Source organism: Ovis aries, chromosome 6, assembly GCF_016772045.2.
Source record: "Ovis aries strain OAR_USU_Benz2616 breed Rambouillet chromosome 6, ARS-UI_Ramb_v3.0, whole genome shotgun sequence".
In the NCBI taxonomy this organism is placed as follows: domain Eukaryota; kingdom Metazoa; phylum Chordata; class Mammalia; order Artiodactyla; family Bovidae; genus Ovis; species Ovis aries.
Genome location: NC_056059.1, coordinates 59,753,379 through 59,766,690, shown reverse-complemented (window position 1 = coordinate 59,766,690; position 13,312 = coordinate 59,753,379). Strand labels below are relative to the sequence as shown.

Here is a 13,312-nt window from a genome sequence, read left to right as displayed (position 1 = left end):
GGGATTCTCCAGGCAAGGATACTGGAGTGGGTTGGCATTTCCTTCTCCAGGGGAACCCGGGTCTCCCGCATTGCATGCAGGTGCTTTACCTCTGAGCAACCGGGGAAGCCCCCAAAGAAAGCAAGAATACACAGTGGAGAAAAGACAATCACTTCAGTAAGTGGGAAAACTGGACAGCTACGTGTGAAAGAATGAGATTAGGACATTTACTCACACCATAAACAAAAAATTGTATAAACCCAAAATGGATTAAAGACCTAAATGTAAAACCCGAAGCCATAGAACTGCTAGAGAAAAACATAGGCAGAACTCTCTGTGACATAAATTGGAGCAATATTTTTTTTGGATCTGTCTCTTAAGGCAAAAGAAATAAAAGTAAAAATAAACAAATGGCACCTAATTAAAGGCTTTTGCACAGCAAAGGAAGTCATCAACAAAATGAAAAGACAACCTATGGGAATGGGAGAAAATATTTGCAAATGATAACCAACAAGGGGTTAATATCCAAAATATATAAACAGCTCGTACAGCTGAAAATAAAAAAGGAACAATCTAATGAAAAAAAGTCTTTTGCACAGCAAAGGAAATCATCAACAAATTGAAAAGACAACCTATGGGAATGGGAGAAAATATTTGCAAATGGTATAACCAACAAGGGGTTAATATCCAAAATATATAAACAGCTCCTACAGCTGAAAGTCAAAAAGAAACAATCCAGTGAAAAAAATGGGCAGAAGGTTTGGATAGACCTTTTTTCAAAGAAGACATACAGATAGCTAACAGGCACATGAGAAGAAGCTCAACACTGCTAATTATTAAAGAAATGCAAATCAAAACAACAAGATATCACCTCATACCTTCAGAGTGGCTATCATCAAAAAGTTTACAAGTAATAAAAGTTGGCAAGGGTGTGGAGAAAAGGGAACGCTTGTACACTGTTGGTGGGAATGTGAATTGATATAGCCACTGTGGAAAACAGTATGGAGGTTCCTCAAGAAACTAAAATGGAACCAGCATATGATCCAGCAATTTCACTCCAACGTGTGTGGGAAAAAATGAGAACATTAATTTGAAAAGATACATAGACCCCAGTGTTCACAGCAGTACTATTTATTAACACGATAACCAAGATATGGAAGCAACCCAAGTATCCATTAACAGACAAATGGATTAAAAAAAAGATGAGGTTTATATATATAATGGAATGTTAGCCATAAAATAGACTGAAATTCTGTTACTTACAGCAATGTAGATGGGCCTTGAGAATATTATTCTTAGTGAAATTAATCAGAGAAAGACAAATATTGTATGATATCACTTATGTGGAGTCTAAAAAAATAAACAAATGTACTTAGCAAAACATACATAGAAAACAAACTACTGGTTTCCAGTGAGGGGCCCAAGGAAGAAGGGCAAGATAGGGGTATGGGAATAAGAGACACAAACTATTTAATTCTATATATAAAATGGATAAGCAACAAGGATATATTGTGTAACACAGAGAATTATAGTCATTACCTTGTAGTAACTTTAAGTGGAGTATAATCCGTAAAAGTACTGAATCATTATGATGTAAATCTGAAACTAATATATTGAAAATCAATTAAAATTCAATTTAAAAAATAAATCAAGGCAAAGATATAGTCCTAAAATTGGAGTAACTCCAGTATTTTGGTCATCTGATGTGAACAGCTGACTCATTGGAAAAGTCCCTGATGCTGGGAAAGATTGAGGGCAGAAGGAGAAGAGGGCATCAGAGGATGAGATGGCTGGACAGCATCACCAATGCAATGAACATGAACTTAGACAAACTCCGGGAGATGGTGAGGGACAGGGAGGCCTGGAGTACAGCAGTCCATGGGGTCACAAAGAGTCAGACACGACTGGGCGACTGAACAACAGCAATCTAGTTATGCAATTTTTTTTTCCTATTGTCAGTTGTTCTGTTATTTTTTCATTTAGTTTTAGGCGGCACAGCACATGGGATCCTAGTTCCCCAGCCAGGGATGGCTCCTATGCCCCCCTGCAATGGAGGTGCAGAGTCTTAACCACTGGACTTCCAGGGAAGTTCCTTCCTGTTGTTTGTTAGCTTTTAAAAAATTTATTTCAGCTCCACAGTGGGTTTCAGCAATGTCATATAAACTTTTACAATTGTTGTCAAATTCCTGAAGCACCTATCAGGTTTCTTTTGTGTATGTAGTACAAGATCACAGAGCATCTGAAGATTCCTTGTTCAGTGACAAACCTTTAAAACTTTGCATTGTCAACATTCATCAACAGTTTGCAGAGGGAGCGTTCCAGGAAGCCATTCCTACACTGAGACAATTGGCAATAAGTTAACTGTACATAAGTGATTGCAAACCACATAAACGTATTTGCTAAATCCAAGTTACTTTTTTTTTGTTTGTTTGGTTTGGTTTGTCTGGCTTTGTTTTCATTTTGTTTTCTTACTGTGTCATGCAACTTGTGGGATCTTAGTTCCCCACTTGGGGATGGAACTCAGGCCCTCCACAATGAAAGCACAGAGTCCTAACCACTGAACCTCCAGGGAATGCCCCATTGCTAAACCCAAATTAAATGTACCAAATCCAACTTCTCCTCAGCCAGATACCCCAGAACGCCTAAGGACACTCCAGTGTCTCTCAGAAAAGTGGTATGGAAGGGTAGTCACAGTGGATAGAGGCAATCGTCTAAATCTATTGTGGTTAAAAACTGCAAATTTTGCAAACTCTTATGACTGTGTGACTTCACTAGGGTCCTTCCCAGTGGGTACTGAAATTTAAACTTCATTAGTTTCATAGTAAATCCATACCTACCTACCTTTCTGAGTTGTTGACAGCAGTAAACAAGATATTGGGGGTGAAAACTATAAATAACTACACATAGGTAAAATAATGACAATAATGTACTAGCTTCAGTTCAGTTCAGTTCAGTCACTCAGTCGTGTCTGACTCTGCGACCCCATGAATCACAGCATGCCAGGCCTCCCTGTCCATCACCAGCTCCCAGAGTTCACTCAGATTCATGGCCATTGAGTCAGTGATGCCATCCAGCCATCTCATCCTCTGTTGTCCCCTTTTCCTCCTGCCCCCAATCCCTCCCAGCATCAGAGTCTTTTCCAATGAGTCAACTCTTCGCATGAGGTGGCCAAAGTACTGGAGTTTCAGCTTTAGCATCATTCCTTCCAAAGAACACCCAGGACTGATCTCCTTTAGAATGGACTGGTTGGATCTCCTTGCAGTCCAAGGGACCCTCAAGAGTCTTCTCCAACACCACAGTTCAAAAGCTTAACCTCAGTCTAAGCTTTGTCCACCATATTTATGTCTGGCAATACCTAGTAGACTGATAGGAAGAGCTGAAAGAATCCTATTTGCCAGAAAGCAGAAGGAGTTCCTGGTGAAAAAATTTATCCTAAGTGAAAAGCCAGGATTGACATATTTGGTTCAGTAACAAAGCTCTTGGTGGCTACAGTAAGAGGTGATTATTGTCTAGCCATGAGCCCCATGTCTCATTCCTTTGTGGGAGTCAGTTGAGGGGTGCATCATGAATAAGTATTAAAGTATCTATTTCACTGAAATAACCTTGCAAGTCATTGAGCCAAGGAAATTTTGTTAGAAAACTTACCAAAACTTCAGTCCAGAACTCAAAATTTTAAAATTCAGAGCAATAACCTCACATATTAAAACAGGTCAGTTGACTGAATAATAAAATATCTTTAATTCTGCCTATGCAGTTTCACATCCAAATACAATAAGAAGCTAGTTTTTAAATAATTTTTATATAATTTTATTTATTTATATTTGGCTTGCTGAATCTTTATTGCTGCATGGGCTTTTCTCTAGTTGTGGCGAGCCAGGGCTACTCTAGCTGTGATGGGAGGGCTTCTCATTTCTGTGGCTTCTCTTATTGAGGAGTACAGGCTCTAAGGGGTTCTCAAGGCAATAGCACCCCACTCCAGTACTCTTGCCTGGAAAATCCCGTGGACGGAGGAGCCTGGTAGGCTGCAGTCCATGGGGTCGTGAAGAGTTGGACACGACTGAGCGACTTCACTTTCACTTTCCACTTTCATGCACTGGAGAAGGAAATGGCAACCCACTCCAGTATTCTTGCCTAGAGAATCCCAGGGATGGGGGAGCCTGGTGGGCTGCCGCCTATGGGGTCGCACAGAGTTGGACACGACTGAAGCAACTTAGCAGCAGCAGCAGCAGCAGCAGCAGCAGGCTTCAATAGTTGTGGCTCATGGCCTTAACTGTTATGCGGCATGTGGGATCTTCCCGGATCCAGGATGGAACCCATGTCTCCTGCATTGGCAGGTAGATTCTTTATGACTGAGTCACCAGGGAAGCCCAGGAGGCTATTTATTTACATGTATTTTATATTGTTATGCATCACTGAAGCAATGACACTTCTATAAAAACTTTTTTTTTTTTGTCAGTTTGTAACACTCTCCCATTTCTCCTGGGTCTTATGTCAAGACAATCCATTTCAGAGTTGATGTGACTGGATAAATACTGGAAAAAGGAAAGAAGAGAGCAACTGATTCTGTATTTAAAATTTTTTTAAATAATATTGTAAACATCTAATTCTGCTACATTGTTGATCTTAATTTCTCCTGTGTCTGGAATGGTGTCAGATACAATAGTGAGAAAAGTTTAATACTTTGTTGGGTCCTGTAAAGTGTCTCCTTCTGCTGCTCCTCTACTTCTGTTCATCGCTTGACTAATGTATGGCAAATGTATGACAAATATTCACTTCTAGTGAAACAGCAGAACCATGCCTAGGGAAGACAGCAGTGGTATAGCCCAAGATTAAAATCTATATTGTTAGCTAGTCAGGTATAGACAGATAATCCAGAATTTTTTTAATCAACTGGACAAGTATTTGTTGAGTGCCATCAGGTGCCCGGCACTGTTCTAGGCATTTGAGATACATCATGAACAATATGAACACAGATTTCTGCCCTCACATAGCTTGTAATCTAGCAGAATGTACACAACAGTACCTTGTTTCAAGTTAGTGTCGTCTCCCCAGACTCACAACAGAGTAAGGGTTTGGAAAGGGTCCCTCTAACTCTTTTCACCAGGGCTTCCTAAGTGGCCCAGTGGTAATAAAAGAATCTTTCTTGCAAGTGCAGGAGACTCAGGAGATGTGGGTTCGATCTCTGGGTCAAGAAGATCCCCTGGAGAAGGAAATAGCAACCCATTCCTGTATTCTTGCCTGGGAAATCCCACGGACAGAGGAGCCTGGGAGGCTACAGTCCATGGGGTCTCAAAGAATCAGACGAGACTGAGCACGCACTCTTCATGTCAGCTTCTCCAGTGATCAGTGGACAGGGGTTCTTCCATCTAAGTCCACAGAACGACCTTATCAATAAAGAAGAACCATCCTCACCCTTGTGTGCTAAGTTACTTCAGTGTCTGACTCTGTGACCCCATGGACTGTAGCCTGCCAGGCTCCTCTTTCCATGGGATTCTCCAGGCAAGAATACTGGAGTATTTCCTCCAGCATTTCCTCCTCCTCCTGGGATAGGCGATCTTCCCAATCCCAGGATTGAACCAGTGTCTCATATGTCTCCTTTGGCAGGCAGGCTCTTTACCACTAGCACCACCTGGGAAGCCCAATCCTCCAATTTAGCCCCATCCTTTCTTTTCATAACCTCTCATGACACTTGCACCCTTTCCCCATGATCTTATGTCTTCTTCTCTACCTCTGGCACAGGCTGTTCCCCTTTAGATGAGACCTGGACTGTGTCAAATCCGATCAGTGGAGTATATACAATCAGACCTTTCATACTGCAAAAACTGAACTCCCTCATGTGTTAATATTCTGAGGGGGTCTCTGTCTCTCCCTCTGCATTCAGTAACACTGCCAAAGGCTCCTTCTGTTCCCCATGGTATGTGCTCTGCCCCAAGAAGGGAACAACATACAGGGAGGAAAAGGATGTCTGTCTTATCACACTAACAGTGAGAGAATCCGAGAGGCAGATAGCGTACCGAAATGAAGTATCTAGAAGATAATGGTTTTCTGTTTTATTATATGAAAAAAGATACTGTGTTGTAAAATTTGAACTTATTACTATATATTAAATATTATTTATTAAAATGTAAATGTTTTTTATTTTTAAGATTAAAAAAGTCAAACCTTTGAAAATTACATTTAAATAATTAGTTCTGATGCTAATGGAGAGGCGTTTTTTTCCAACAAATTGGCGGATACCTTGGGAACTTTGTGTTTGTGTCAGGAGAGAAGTGTATAAATATAAAGAATACAGCTTTGGTACTATTTTCAACAAGATAAACCTTTGGAGGAGATCTTTCCTTTCCTTTCTTTTCAATAATCTTTCCTTTCTCTGGAAATTGCTGTTGGTCTCCCAATCCATTAGTGGTGCATGAATATGAATAGAAGTATGTTTTAGACATGACCCTGCCCACCTGGCCCCAGCTGATGAGACCAGTTATGGGCACCTGGAGAGACAAAGCGTAAACAATAAACATAATAAGTAATGAATTATTTAGTATGCTAGATGATAAGGGCTACAGGGAAAAGAAAAAAGAACTAAATGTATTGTCCTTAGCTTTTGCAATTTGAACTGAGAGCTGCTAGTTTAGTCTGGGCTGACCTAAGATGAAGGAGTTGTAAAGAAGATGGATGGTTCTCTTCTGCAAGTCATGTGAACTGAAAAGCAAAGAAAGGAGCCTCTTCAAAGAGCAAAGAATGAAGCAAGTATCAGAGGAAAGTCGATAGCATCCTGATAGCTCCTCAGTTCTTCCATTTCTTTCTTGAGGCCTAGCTGTAATTTTGCTCTTGGGTTCCCTGGGATACCGCCCTGTTTCTCTATCTATCTGTCTGTTTCTCTCTCTAGTTCTTGTTTAAACTAGCTACAGTTAGTTTCTTTCATTCCTTGCAACCAAGTCAACTAACTTACAGCAATAATGATAATATATTAACAGTAGAGCTAACATTTATTAAGCATACACCATGTGCCAGGTACTGTGCTAAGCACTTCAGGTACTTTATCTCATTAGGTGCGGATTTTATCTGTCATGTTTTAAAAATAAATCCATTTTCCAGTCTTAAGCATTCTGAAGCTTTTTTTTGTCTGAACATACTTTCAGAAATTTTGACAAGTATGTGAAATTATGAAGAAAGAGAAAGCCATATCCCATAATCCTATTAACAGGAGACAATAATGGTTAATATTTTTTCCTTGCTTAAACCAAAGAAAATTCTTCACTCCCCACCATCTCCCCAATTTCATTCTGTCTTTCTCCCAGACTTCTGCTTTCCAAATTAGTAAGCTAAGATAGCACAAAAGCATGCAAATATAGTAATAACATAATAACACAGGGAAACTTCAAATCGCCTGTTGAAGTTGGGGACTGTATCTTGTCCACCTCTGCGTCCTCAACGTTTAGTATTAAACCTGCACACAGTATGCGCTAAGTGGGTCAAGGCAGCAAAACCCAATGTGACAGAGGTTCCTAACTGGCCTCTCCAGTTGTATTCAAAGCAAAGTCAAATAAAAACCTCAATACATACAGAGATGAAACTAACTTTCATGGAAAATTCTAGTCTCAGTACACCATGTGCCGGGTACTGTGCCAAGCAGTTCAGGTACTTTATCTGATTAGGTGTAGATTTTATCACATACACGTTTGGTTCAATCAGTCTCTGATTCTACATCCACATTTTGCAAATTCAAGTGTTTTTCAGATTATCAACACTGAAGCACTAGGGGTTATGTTCAAACACCAAATATTTCCCATTATGTTCACTATCCTCTTCTTCCTAAAGAATGAAAATAAAACTGTTGTATTCTAGTAGTATAGTCAATTGAGTGGAAGGGAGTTTTCTGATTTTCAATTTGTCAAAAAATTCAAATAACAAGAAACTTCCTATCTCCTGAAAATCATAATAAACCTGTATTATTAGAAGGTGAAACAGCTCTTATTAAATTTTCTGCAGATTCACTGTTTAATTTTCTTTAATCCTTGCATAAGTCTATGCATAATTGAACTCAGAAGAGTTTTTCCAAAACAGTATTTATCTAGGTAGTACACATTTTTGGAACTACTTGGAAAATTTCAGAAGGCAAAAGTTACGCAAATTCTTGACACATTCCTTGGACAAGTAAAATGGTGCTGGTACCAGTTCTGATGTGGTTACAGTTCCAGTTATACCAGAAATTTGATGTTCTGTTACTTATTCTTACAATCTGCCAATTATAGTAATGACTTTTGATGGTTCTAAGTCAGAAAATACTGCATTGATGACAATTCTTAGTTAATAAAGTGAGCATAATGAAAAGAACCAATTGATTATTAAAGAACCAGACATTAACTTTAGTCCATTCACTTTTGTACAACCTCATTTAGTGCATTATATATTCTCATCCCTGTACTCCTTTTAAAATTTCAGTTTTGTACTTTTCCGTGTTAGCCAATGAATACTTTGAGCCAAAGCTTGGTGGGTCTGTCTGCCAAAAAAAGTTCCATTTCTGCAGTTTCTCCACCTTAGTTGTACAATTATTTAAATATTTGCTTGCATATTATTATTTCTTAAGAATGTGAGAAAATGGGAAAATGAAAACGCAGATTCCATAGATAAATTGAGGCTCATAAATTTAATATAATTAAGAAAAATGCACTTATGGCTTTATAAATGTTCTACAAATGTTTACATTTTACATGTATAAGACATAGAACATTTATATAAATGTACTACATTTATATATATATATATACATATATATATATATATACACACACACACACACACACACACATATAGACTTGGTAAACTCAGCAGTGACCACAAGACTGGAAAAGATCAGCTTTCATTCCAGTTCCAAAGAAAGGCAGTGCCAAAGGATGTTCAAAGAATGTTCAAACTACTGTACAACTACTGTACAACTGCGTTCATCTCACATGATAGTACAGTTATGCTCAAAATCCTTCAAGCTGGGCTTCAGCAGTACGTGAACCAAGAACTTCCAGATGTACAAGCAGCATTTAGAAAAGGCAGAGGAACAAGAGATCAAATTGCCAACATCCACTGGATCATACAGAAAGCAAGAAAATTAGGAAAAACTGCTAATTCTGCTACTTCTTCTGCTTCATTGACAACGCTAAAGTTTTTTCACTGCGTAGATCACAACAAACTGTGGAAAAATCTTAAAGAGATAGGAATAGCAGACCACCTTACCTGTCTCCTGATAAACCTGTATGCAGGTCAAGAAGCAACAGTTAGAACCTCACATGGAACAACTGACTGTTTCAAACTTGGGAAAGGAGTACAACAAGGCTCTATACTGTCACCCTGCTTGTTTAACTTATATGCAGGGTACATCAGGCAAAATGCTGGGCTGGATGAGTCACAGACTGGTATCAAGATTGTTGGGAGAAATATGAACAACCTCAGATATGCAGATGTACCACTCTAATGGCAGAAAGTGAAGAGGAACTAAAGAGCCTCTTGATGAAGGTGAAAAGAGGAGAGTGAAAAAGTTGGCATAAAACTCAACATTCCAGAAATTAAGATCATGACATCCAGTCCCATCTCTTCACGGAAAATAGATGGGGAAAAAGTGGAAACAGTGACAGACTTTATATTCTTGGTCTCCAGAATCACTGTAGATGGGGACTTCAGCCATGAAATTAAAAAACACTCTCTCCTTGGAAGAAAAACTATGACAAACCTAGACAGTGTATTAAAAAACACTGACATCACTTTTTTTAATTTATTTTTTAACTGAAGGATAATTGCTTTACAGAATTTTGTTGTTGTCTGTCAAACCTCAACATGAATCAGCCATGCTGCTGCTGCTAAGTCGCTTCAGTCGTGTCCAACTCTGCGACCCCATAGATGGCAGCCCACCAGGCTCTCCCGTCCCTGGGATTCTCCAGGCAAGAACACTGGGGTGGGTTGCCATTTCCTTCTCCAGTGCATGAAAGTGAAAATTGGAAGTGAAGTCGCTCAGTCGCGTCCAACTCCTTGTGACCCCATGGACTGCAGCCTACCAGGCTCCTCCATCCATGGGATTTTCCAGGCAAGAATACTGGAGTGGGTTGCCATTGCCTTCTCTGAATCAGCCATAGATATACATATATACCCTCCCTTTTGAACCTCCCTCCCATCTCCCTCCCCATTCCACCCCTCTAAGTTGATACAGAGCCCCTGTTTGGGTTTCCTGAGACATATAGCAAATTCCTGTTGGCTATCTATTTTACATATGGTAATGTAAGTTTCCATGTTACTCTGTCCATACATCTCACCCTCTCCTCCCCTCTCTCCTTGTCCATAAGTCTATTCTCTATGTCAGTTTCTCCATTGCTGCCCTGCAAATAAATTCTTCAGAACCATTTTTCTAGATTCTGTATATATGTAAAAAACACTGACATCACTTTTAAAAAACAAAAACATCACTTTGCTGACAAATGTCCATGTAGTCAAAGCTATGATTTTTCCAGTAGTCATGTATGGATGTGAGAGTTGGACCTTAAAAAAGGCAGAGTGCCAAAGAATTGATGCTTTTGAACTGTGATGGTGGAGAAAACTCCTGAGAGTCCCTTGGACGGCAAAGAAATCAAACCAGTCAACTCTGAAGGAAATCAACCCTGAATATTCATTGGAAGGACTGATGCTGAAGCTGAAGCTTCAATAATTTGGCCGCCTGATACAGAGTCAACTCACTGGAAAAGACCCTGATGCTGGGAAAGATTAAGGGCAGGGGGAGAGGTGGGCAACATGAATGATTAGATAGTATCACCAACTCAGTGGACATGAATTTGAGCAAACTTCTGGAGAAAGTGAAGGATAGGGAAGCTTGGTGTGCTGCAACCCATGGGTTTGCAAAAAATTGGACATGACTTAGCAAGGGAACAACATATACAGAACAATTATATATAAACATCTATCTATCTATATAACATTTATATATAAATGTTCTACAAATTTTCTCTTTCAAAAATAAGCAAATGTTAGGTCCAAAAATAAGAGTGATGAAATTTGTCTTACAGAAGGTAAAATGCTTTTACTTCTTTACAGCTACTAACCCACTTTAGGACAGATTTTACATATGGCTGGTGTATGAATTTCCTAAGGCTGTTGTAACAAAGTACCATCAGTGCAGTGGCTTGCAACAACAGGAATTCATTCTCCTCTTGTTCTGGAGACCGGAAGTCTGAAATCAAGGTGTCAGGAGGGTGATACTCTTTCTGAAGGCTCAAGGAAGAATATCCCCTTGCCTCTTTCCTTAGTTCTGGTGTTTGCTGGAAATCCTTGGCATTCCTTGGCTTGCAGCTGCTTAACTCCAATCTCTGCCTCTTTAATCCCCTGGCCTTCTTCCCGGCCTGTCTTTTTTATAACACCAGCCATTGGACTTAGGGCCCACCCTAATCCAGTATGACTTGAACTAATTACATCTGCAAAATCCCTACTTCCAAATAAGGTCATGACCTGAAGTTCCAAGTAGACATTAATTTGGAAGGCACTATTTGACCCAGTCTGGGCTTTGGTGGCTCAGTAGTAAAGAATCTGCCTGCCAATGCAGAGATACAAGTTCGATCCCTTGTCCGGGGAAGATCCCCAGAGGAAGAAATGGCAACCCATCCAGTATCCTTGCCTGGAAAATCCCATGTACAGAAGAGGCCGGCAGGCTACAGTCCATGGAGCTGCAAAGAATCAGACACGACTTAGCAACTGAACAACAAAATTGACCCAGTCAAGCTAGTTTCGTGGATCACAGTTAAGATTTCATGAAGTCCAATTGATATTTCTAAATCAGGTCATATTTGGTATTTAAAGTTCAGAAATTTACTCACATTAGTTCAAGTGAGATTTTACTGTAAGGAAACAACGCTTATGTGGAATCCAAGAAAAATTGAACAGTTGGGACAAAAATTAGGACAGCTCTGTTTTCCTTAGCATACTCTTATGTAGAAAGCTGAAGACTTTTACCGTTTCACATTGATATAATTCAGCTAAAAGTTCCATCTGTTGCTGAGTTTTAGTTCACAGCCTCTCATGATATTTTGTTTGGCTCAGCTCAGTCACTTCAGGCTCAGTCAGCTGCGGGGGAGGAGGGGCATGGCGGGGCAGGGTACAGAGAGAGGGAGGGAAAGAGAAAGAGGAAATATATAGGACTACGATAGGAACAACTCTTAAAAGAGTTTGCAGGAGGGAGGCAATGATTATCCTCTCTAACATATTTCCATAAATGAATCTCTTCTGCCTTTACCATAATAAAGTATTTGTCATAAGTTTACTTTCCTATATATTTTAGTCATATAAGACATTAAGAGGCTGGAATGCCAGACCTCATAATAAAAATATACTTTAATGTGATTATTGAAAGTTTAATTACCTTGACAATTCTTTCAATTTTATAATCACTTAGCATCCAAATACTAGCAATTTAAGGAAGGGCTGCAAAGTGGCATTCATGTAAAATATAATTCCAAATAATTTTTCATTTTTCTACCACTATTAGAAAAAAATTATCATGGGGACAGAATTTCTTTGACTCTAGGGGATATAATTTTTTACTATTTTTTAAATTAATTAATTTATTTTTGTCTGTGCTGGGTCTTTGTTGCTTTGCCAAGCTTTCTGTGGTTGTGGCAAGCAGGGGCTTCTCCCTAGTTGTGGTGTGCAGTCTTCTCATTGCCATGGCTTCTCTTGTTACACAGCATGGGCTCTAGGGTGCACAGCCTCAGTAGTTGTGGTGAATGGGCTCAGTAGTTGCAGTTCGCAGGCTCTAGAGCACTGGCTCAGTAATTGTGGTGCACGTGCTTAGTTGCTCTGAGGCACGTGAGATCCTTTGGGACCAGGAGATTGAACTGGAATCTCCTGCAGTTAGCAGGTGCATTCTCTACCATTGAACCAACAGGTAAGCCCTGGGGGATAACATTTCTTTTTAATATTAACGTGCAATATAAAATTTCTTATGCTTGTCTTTTTTCTCTCTGGATTTCAGCTTCCCTGAATAAGATTAATCATAACACTTGGTAACAGAGGAACAAAAGATCAAATTGCCAACGATCATAGGAAAAGCAAGAGAATTCCAGAAAAACATCTATTTCTGCTTCACTGACTACACTAAAGCCTTTGTATGAATCACAACAAACTGGAAAATTCTTTTTTTTTTTTTTGGATGATACGAAAGAATTTATTGTAAATGTAGTGGCAAATACACTGAGAATAGCTATCATTAAAAAGAAATTAGAAAATTACACATGTTTAAACTATGTGCTTTTTTCCACCACCTTTACATTATAACTAGTACCAACATTTTAAGTACTAAAATACTTAA

At 39.3% G+C, this 13,312-nt stretch overlaps 1 protein-coding gene across 1 annotated transcript in view; it reads left to right on the top strand.

Moving 5' to 3' along the window:
- LOC121819831 (basic proline-rich protein-like) overlaps positions 1–13,232 on the top strand; it is a 68,523-nt gene extending 55,291 nt beyond the window's left edge. Inside the window, exon 4 of the mRNA XM_060417737.1 lies at positions 12,977–13,232. The gene's annotated coding sequence lies outside the window, so the exon portion shown is untranslated. The remainder of the gene's footprint in view (positions 1–12,976) is intronic.
- The last annotated feature ends 80 nt before the right edge of the window (positions 13,233–13,312 follow it).